General features: G+C 33.9%; 1 pseudogene; it reads left to right on the top strand.

Moving 5' to 3' along the window:
- On the top strand, nt 1-7247 carry LOC120169708 (annotated as a pseudogene).
- The last annotated feature ends 2429 nt before the right edge of the window (nt 7248-9676 follow it).

Here is a 9676-nt window from a genome sequence, read left to right on the forward strand (position 1 = left end):
GTTTTTCTTGTTTTGCTCATCCGGATCCGGCATTGTCTTCTTATGAATCGGGTTCCGATCCGGGTATTCCAGCCTACTTTCTCGGACTCTGACCGGTTCTCTCTCCGAACATGACATCGAAATCTTCGCCTTCTGTTTCGGCGGATGGATCGGAATCTCATAAGGATTCCCCGGTAAGTCTCGCACTTCTCGATTTCTCTTTCTCTGTCTGACGTTCGTCAGACGAATATTTCATTATCATTTGAACTTTTTTGTTTGTCTCGAATTTTTCCTCGATTTTGAAATTATTTGATTGTAGGATCTGGCTGCATTTTGTTAAGTTTGGCTTATCTTATGGATTATTACGTCACTAAAAACCAGTGTATAGTTGACAAGTTTGTAAGCCTAAAATGCGACTAAAATGGTTTTAGTCTTTGTTTTGTTAATTTTAGAAGTCTTTGTTCAACAATTTTGTTTTGTTACAGGTAACATATTTCTGTCTTGAATTATGTATGCTTGATAATAAGCTTGATTGGAATTTTCATTTTTACACAGATGACACAAGTTGAAGAACTAACTGTGAGTTCTAAGAGATTTTATCAGTAATTGATTCGTTAAAGAAGCAAGTTGCAGCTGATCGATCTCTTTCTGTAAAGGTGATTCCTGGGTTATCTGATTCTGTTGGCAGCTTAAATAAAGGCTGTACATGCTAATCTATTTCAGTTCATTTGATTCCAGAAAAGTTTGGAAGAAAACAGGAAAAAAATAGGTGGTATAACAAGCCATCTTTATAAATTGTCAAATGAAAGAAGAGGCAATTGGGTTGGTGATACCGATAGTGCTACTGATCTATTGACAAAGAGGCAAAATGATGCTATTGGTATGCAAAATGGAATTGACTTAAGTAATGTGGTTAAGGATGGTTATAACTATCAAGAAGCTTCTACAGCAGTTCTTATGGGGTCTAGTATTCCTGTTAAGAATGCTGTTCGTCCTATTAAGCTTACAGAAATGAAAAAGCTGCCACCTTATACGACATGGATATTTCTAGACAGGTTTGTGAGGATAACTAGAATTTTTCTATATTATGTTTTCTTATTATCTTTCTTTATTTTATATAGAGTGCTAGTCAGAAAGACTTGTTTCAATCTTGCTTCTAGGATGTCTATTGTGTTATCCAATTTAGAAAACAGATATGAAAAATTGAAGGATATGGTCTCAACTATCAAGTAATAAAATAGCTTTCTTCTTTGAATTTCTATGAAAAGGATAAACTAAATTCATTTCTTTTGGCTGTAGAAATCAAAGAATGACAGAGGATCATCAGTGGTGGGTCGAAGGAGAATATACTATGATCAAAATGGTGGTGAAGCACTTATCTGCAGTGACAGTGAGGAGGAAGTTATGAGGAAGATGAAGATAAAAAGGATTTTGTTGAATCTGAAGACTTTATTCTCCGGTTGGTATAGTCGCGTTATCTATTATTATCATCATGTTTATGTTTTTTGTTTTCCTTTTTCTATCTCGAAGTATATTTCGTTGCTTTTACTACCCGTTTTAGTGTAGAAACCTGAAAATATTCTGGAAGCATGTACGATCTGCAGTAATTATAATTTTGTCAACTTGATAAAAATGTATTTTGAATATTAACGACAAAAGTATCATAATATACGTGTGTCATTTTGAATTAATGATTGTTAAAGGGATTGGTAATTATGAGATACATTCTGTAAGTATTCCATCAAAAAATTGGGTAAGACATCAATTATTCTGAATGGAAAATTAGAGATGAAGAAGACTCATGACTCATCTGCTACTTAATTTGCTTAGATTTGTGAATGTTCTACTTCTTTAGGGCCTCAATTCTCCTTTTGAATGTTTGGCATTTTAATTAGTTAATATTTTTGGCGGTGGACAAAATTGTTCTCACTTCTGTTTATTGACAATTGGTTTTCAACCTTTTATAGTCTACAAAGGTATACAGTTATTTTGGAACATGACAAAAACTAAGTCTAAATTACAAAGAAAACAAAATGATTTTTATATTTACACAACTCCAATCTACAATAAGTTTGAGGAATATAACTAGTTTTATGGTTTCCATTTGTTGCTTCTAGATGGTAAATTCTATCCTACAGCTTACCATGCCTAGTCATCTTTTCCGTGGTCTGATCCTAAAATACACAGTGAACTAGATAAAAAAAGTAACACAACATTTAGGTCAGAAGTGATCTCTTCATAGACAACACTGTAGTACAACTTGGGGACATGAATAGATGTCAAAGGCAATGATGTTATGGGTTTTATGATTCCTTTTCTGACAATGGTGTTTAATGTTCCATTGGTTTTTTTTTTATTTGATTCTTGGGACATGTGGTATAGGATGCAAATTGATTTGAGGAGTTTGTCATATGGTCGGTTGCTCATGAGTCTACTAATCAGATTCCATTGCTTTTGCTCTTTGAATCACTTTTATAATCTATTACAATTTGAGGAACAATCTATTACAACCTTTTATAGCCTGCAAGGGTATACAATTATTTTTGGAATGTAGCAAAAACTAGGAATTTCTAAATTACAAAGAAATCAGAATTGGTTTCTGTATTTACAATTTGCATTGATTTGTCAGTTTTAGGAACTTTTTCCATAATCCACTGCCAGATTTTTAGGGATGTCTTCCAAAAATAATGGGGTCAAGGAATCTGTCAGGTTTTGTCAACAGATGGAAATGAGCTTTTAGTTCTACAGTTGATGATATTTGGTGGAAACAAGCTTAAATTTATTTTTTAAAAGGAAAAATATGCCTAGTTAATTATGCTACATTGAATCAAATTGTGATTTCCTTAAAATTGTTGCAGAACTGTTGTTATTTACTTCGTGAACCTATAAGCTATCTTTGCATGATGTTTCACATGTTCTATGAAATTTAATTCATTTTGCAATACAGTTTCATGTATCTTCTTGTTATATTATTATTCATATTGACTTATGGACCAATAACGCCATAACATATCTTACAAAGTTTCTTAAGATTGATGTCTGAACTCCATCTAATTATTGCCAATGTTTCGCGCATCCTGTTATAAAATTGCCAGAATGACTATCAAGGATGTTGGTTTATCTGATCGGGTGCTGGAATCACTAGCACAGTGTTTGTCTAGTAGTCCTGCTGAAGTCAAGGTACGCACACTTGCTGGAAACTGCAACCTTTGAACTTTTTTTTAAGTATTAGCGGCCTTTTCTCTTTCATTTTTGGCAGCTAAAATTAGTTTTTGATGGGATTGTTTTTCTCTCCTGCTCATTTTTCCCCCTGATAAAATTGGTCATATAGTGTAAACTTCGGTCCAGCTGTTCCCCATTTTCTTTCTGCTGGATTTACAGAGATATGAAACACCATCAAACATTTTATACAGGCAAGATACGAAACTCTTATGAAGGAGGAGAAGGATGTTGGAGCTTCTAAGAATTGGGATACTGAAGTACAAAATTGGAATTCCTTTGTTGAAAAGGATCTTGAAGCAGCACTTGATTCTTTCGACAATTTATTTTGTCGACGGTGCCTTGTAAGCATTTTTCTTGCTCTTTATCATATTATGTGTTGCTTTGTAGTCTTCTTTAATTGTATCGTATTTTCTTGTACTTGGAAGGTCTTTGATTGCAGATTACATGGATGCTCTCAGGACCTCATCTTTCCTGTGAGCATGCAATTCTAAATGTTTATAATTTGTAGAATATGCTGCTAGGTGCCTAGATTTTATTTTCTCAGGACATTATACTTTTCAGACTGATAAACAAAATCCATGGAACCATCCAGATGAAGAGAATGCACCTTGTGGTCTGCATTGCTATCGTTTGGTATATGTTTTGCTGATCTCTTATCTCTTTAAATATTGAATTCCTTATACTTATATAGGATTGATCTGTTTAATGATAGGTGCTTAAGTCGGAAAGAAATGACACAGTTAGGTCTTCAATGAATCCTGAAGACAAGTCAAATTCTTCATCCGATAGTGTTGGAGCACAAATATCATCTAGTAAGAAATCTGCTAGGAAGAAAGCAAAGTCAAGCCAAAGTGAAAGTGCTTCATCCGATGCTAGAAATCTTTCAGAAAGTAGTGACTCAGAGATTAGAACCGGGCAAAAAGAATCCTCCCCTTTCCTGGTTATCACCTCCTAAAAATAAATTGCCAGAAAACCTGGCATTCTCAAGAGAAATAGCAAGCAAGTTGCTGAATGTGTTTAGTTTGCATGCGCAAGAGGCAGAAGAAGATGACAGCTTCTGAATTCGATTCTCTTGTGAGTGGATGTGTTTCACCTACAGATATGAAACTCAGGTCTAGTCCACGAACGCAAAATGATGATTCAACGTCTTCTTCACGTAAGGATGTAAAATCTTTAAACACAGGAAGGTCTAGGAGAAAAGACTGGTCGTTAAAAGGAGTGCAAGGAGAAGTTCCCCCTAGTGAAACTGTTAATGATCTGGCTTTGACTAGTAGCAGTGATTGTCTGGGAAGAGAAGAGTTTGTGGATGAAAATTTAGGTAAACAAGAACTTACTGATGATAAATCTTGGAAAGCTATTGAAAAAGGTCTTTTTGAGAAAGGTGTGGAGATTTTTGGCAGGAACAGGTTAGTTTAAGGAAATTACCACTTTGTATTTTAATGAATTGCTTTTCATACTGACTAGATAGAATCTGCATTGCATTTGAGTGAATGAATTCCATGAAATCTGCCGCCTGCTTATTGTTATTATCCGTTAAAGAATCCACTATCATCAAATTCATTTGTTCGAATTTCCACCTTACAAATTTCTGCATCTTGCCACAAGTGTTTTTTTAAAAGTTGCAGCTATGTTTATTTCCTTCCCCTCATTTTCTGAAAATTCAGACAATAATCAAGATTCGTAGTTTAAGAGTTACTTTATGTTGTTTGTGGATCACCCTCTCTTTGCAAGTAACACCATTTTTTTTTAATTTTGTTTGCAGTAATAGTTTTCCGGTTTCCTTCCTGTAAATTGATTCCGTCTACTTATAGTCTACTCTTTGTTATACAGCTGTTTGATTGCCAGAAATCTTTTAAACGATTTGAAGACATGTTGGGAGGTTTTCCAATACATGACTGGTACTGACAATAAACTGGCTTGCCATTCAGCCAATGGTGTTCTATCTCTTCTTGAAGGGTGCTCTAAATATGACCTTAATGGAGCTATTGTTAGTAATTTATTATCTTTGAAGGTTCTGACATGAGAACCTTTTGCTAAACTATATAATTCTACCATTTTTGTCACTGAGTTCCAATTCTCTTTTATTTTCTTTTAATACCTCTAGGGAAATAATGAAGTGAGACGGAGATCAAGGTTCCTACGAAGAAGGGGTAGAGTCCGTCGTTTGAAATATACCTGGAAATCAGCTGCATATCATTCAATCAGGAAAAGGATTACTGAGAAGAAAGATCAGCCATGTCGGCAGTATAATCCATGTAGTTGTCAAACTGCTTGTGGGAAGCAATGTTCTTGCCTTTTAAATGGAACATGCTGTGAAAATACTGCGGGTGAGCTATTTTTTTCAAGCTGAAGTGTGTTAAAATATGTCATCAATACATTCTTCTGTCCTTATCAGTTCTGATTCTTTGGATGTCTTAGATCTTGTCATCTTGATAGATTATGGTGAAAAATGTGCATTGATGATGATGTTGATCCATTTATTCTGTGCACTAATATTTGCTTGTTTATCTAACAATAAAAAAAAATATTTGCATGTTTATCTAGATGTCCTAAGAGTTGCAAGAATCGATTTAGAGGTTGTCATTGTGCTAAAAGTCGATGCCGAAGCCGTCAGTGTCCATGTTTTGCTGCAGACAGGGAATGTGATCCAGATGTTTGTAGAAATTGTTGGGTCAGGTGAGCTCTGACTTTGATTTTTTTTCTTCCTGATAAAAGCTTCATATCGCCTCTAGCATCTGATCCTTTGAAATTAGCTTCTGCAGTTGTGGTGATGGCATTGGTAGTCTTGGGGTTCCACCACAAAGAGGTGACAATTATGAATGCAGAAATATGAAGCTTCTTCTAAAACAACAACAAAGGGTAATGGTGTTTTCTACTCTGCATTTAATTGATGAGTGCATATGTACGGTTTTGTAAATATGCTTCAAACTGTTTTTAAGAAACAGTGCCCATCATTTTTATACTTAATTTTTGCGCAGTAGACTGTATCTAATCGATACCAGCAGATTATGGTAGCGAATATTCATATCTTTGTGCTGACAAGGCTTTTCCGATGCATGTACAGGTCTTGCTTGGAAGATCAGACGTTTCTGGATGGGGAGCTTTCCTGAAGGTAACTTAAGAACTTGTCTTTTTAATCGTGCTTTTTTCTGTTTTCAGCCTGGTGTTTAAGTTTTGTTCATTCTTCAGAATAATGTCGGGAAGCATGAGTACCTTGGTGAGTACACTGGAGAGCTGATTTCCCATAGGGAAGCTGATAAGCGTGGAAAGATATATGACCGTGAAATTCTTCATTCTCTTCAATCTGAATGATCAGGCATTCCCTTTCATCCTTCTTTGGAAGATGTAACCTCTCTTTTTATGTTCCTAGCAAATTTTGATTCCATCATTCTGTCATTTTCAGTTTGTTCTTGATGCATACCGAAAGGGTGACAATTGAAGTTTGCCAACCATTCTCCCGAGCCTAATTGCTATGCGAAGGTACACTATATTCACCTCATGCAAGAACGACTATTTATTTATCAGTATTTGTTGGAGGCCCACATGGTTGTTTTTGCCATTTTTCATTCCGATCTCGAGCTGAAAAACTGTCTCGCAGTAATTATGGTTGCAGGGGATCACCGTGGGGTATATTTGCCAAAGAACGAATAATTGCAGGAGAGGAACTGTTCTACGACTACCGTTACGAGCCAGACAGAGCTCCTGCCTGGGCTAGAAAACCCGAGGCATCTGGGTCCAAGAAAGAGGATGGCGCTCCGTCGAGCGGACGAGCTAAGAAACTTGCCTAACCTGACTATTTATTACATCCTACATTCAATTCTTTGCCATTCTTTCACAGGTAAAACTTGGAAAGATCATTCTCATTCGCATTGATGGTCGATAAGAAGAATGAATGTTGCCATGTTACTGGGGATGCCATCATTGTCATCTCCACTCTTGTAATTCATGTTTATTGCAGACTTAATTGACTGTTTTTTGTTCACATTCATTGAAAGAATTCACCATTTAACATTCTAAATTTCAATGTCATCTGACATGACTTGAAACATTTCTTGCATTATTTAACCTCGTTTATGAATTAAATCGAGTAAGACATTTTATTTGAACGAATAGAGGTTCATGTGTCACTAAGATGTACGGCATGCATTTTAATTACCAAGTATATTATTAGTTAAAATTCAAATTAAACAAGGTAATTATAAGATGACATTTGTTCACAGTATTTTTAATCATTGACGTACACATTTTATTTGAATGAATAGAGGTTCATGTGGCACTAAGATGTATGACATGCATATTTATTTATTACCATGTATATTATTAGTTAAAATTCAAATTAAACCGTTTAGGGTAATTATAAGGTGACATTTGTTCACAATATTTTTCTAAGGTAAATACAAGTTAGGAAGAAATACCAAGTTAAAAACTAAATAGGGCGATGTTGAAGTGGAGTAAATGTACCGAATAAATTGGAGTTTTATGTTGCCTTAAAAACTACGTGTTTTTGCAAAATTCTAAAATCTCATTTGGCCCTAATTATTATCAAGGAAAACTACTTGTTTGGTCATCCATCTATTATTTTGTTTCTATTTCGGTCATCCAACTATTACTTTTTCAAAATCATACTTTGTTTTAGTTTTGTTTTGGTCACCCCCATTAGAAAATTAAAGGTGATGCTGAAGTTGGTCACCCGCCACGTCAACATCGAAATATAATAAAAAAACTATAGCAGCATCATCATTAATTTTTTAATGGTTGGTGACCAAAATAGAATAAAAAAGTATATTTGGATGTTATTTTGAAAATATAATAATAGTTTGATCATAACATAAATTAAATATAGGAGTGACCAAATAAATAGTTTGCCATTATTATTTTTTTGTTTTATTAAAAGAACTTCAGTATACGTTAAATATTTACGAATTTAAAATTTGGGTGGAATTGCATGAATAAGGGGCATTATCTAACGATGATCACAATCATGATTAGGTGAAGGAAATCTTCACAATTTCTTAAATACTATACCTTTAAGAAAATCATTTAAGAAACAATTAACAATGGGATATTATTATTATTATTATTATTATCACCATCGTCAGTAGTAGTAACATGATATTTTTTATGTTCAATAATCACATAAATTTTAATTATATCTAAAGTTAAATTAGATTATATTTTTGAATATATTACAAAATTTTCACAAAACAATTTTTATCCTAAAATCACAACTCTAATTTTATTTAAAGGCATTGAATTCTCTATAACTCGACTTAACAACATTAACGCGCACATTGATATGTTATTGTAGCGTATAATCTCATTTAGCACGTTTTATAAAAGTGTGTTTTTTTAAATTATCATAATACCTTAGATATCAATATTTTTAACTATGCGCCTATTTAATATTTTACACTCAAATTCATCAAGTGACCTCAGACCTCAGTGATAGAAGATAATATTATTTCTCTAGAGATTCTGAGTTTGAACAATTACGTCTACAGAATATATATATCATAATTAGTTAAAAAAAATTATAAATATATTATCTTATAATTACTCCATATTATTAAAATTCATCCTAGACTCGTATCAGTGAATTTACCATATAGCCATATTGTGTGTACATATAATAATGTATGTTGCATGCTAATCACGTGCGTGCCATTATGTGAACTACATATAGACGAGGATTCCCAGTATTTAATCCTTCCATGTGATTTGGTATACTTTTAGTATTTAGGTTTAGTTTTAGATACTTTATATGATAATCCCTAATTATTACTAATTAATTTGTTTTTCGGAACCAAAGAAAGAGGGGTTTGGTGAATTAGAACACCTAAATCTGTGGGGATTAAATTATTGTCGTTGGTCCCACTTGGATTCTAATTAGCGAATACAAATCTGTGTTATGCTACTTTAATTGGGATCTCAAACCATGTTTTCGGCAAATCGCAATTAGTTTTTAATCAGTTGATTTTTTTCTATTTCTATTTTATATACGGGGAGAGGCAAATACCAACTATAATGGTTCACCGCTATAGAGCGTTGTTTTATTGAGTTCGATTATGAGAGTACTATTTTGTTGAGTCATCAGAATAGTAAAAGTTATAAAATGATCCTCAACTATAAGCATTGCTTTGTTGAGTCCATCGTGTTGAAGTATGAAATGCATTGCTTGAAATGCATCACTTGCTGAGTTGGTTAAGCTGCTGTGCATGAGTGCGTGTGTTTGTTAATCACTTGCTGAGTCTGTTAAGATGTTGTGCATGAGTGTGTGAGTCTGGTAGCCAGCTGTTAAAAGTTTGTTAGGTGTTTGCTTATGTGGCGTTGCGTATTAAGTTGGCAAAGGATGCAGTTAGAGCTGTTAGTCAGCTTAGTATAAAATCCTCTCTTGTTTTCGAACTTGATGTGAGAATGATTTTCAATACAAAATGATTCTAAAGCTTTTCTTAACTCTTTCTCTTTTCTGCTTTAT

This window comes from Hibiscus syriacus, unplaced genomic scaffold, assembly GCF_006381635.1.
Source record: "Hibiscus syriacus cultivar Baekdansim isolate YM2019G1 unplaced genomic scaffold, ASM638163v2 tig00111769_pilon, whole genome shotgun sequence".
Taxonomy (NCBI): Eukaryota; Viridiplantae; Streptophyta; class Magnoliopsida; order Malvales; family Malvaceae; genus Hibiscus; species Hibiscus syriacus.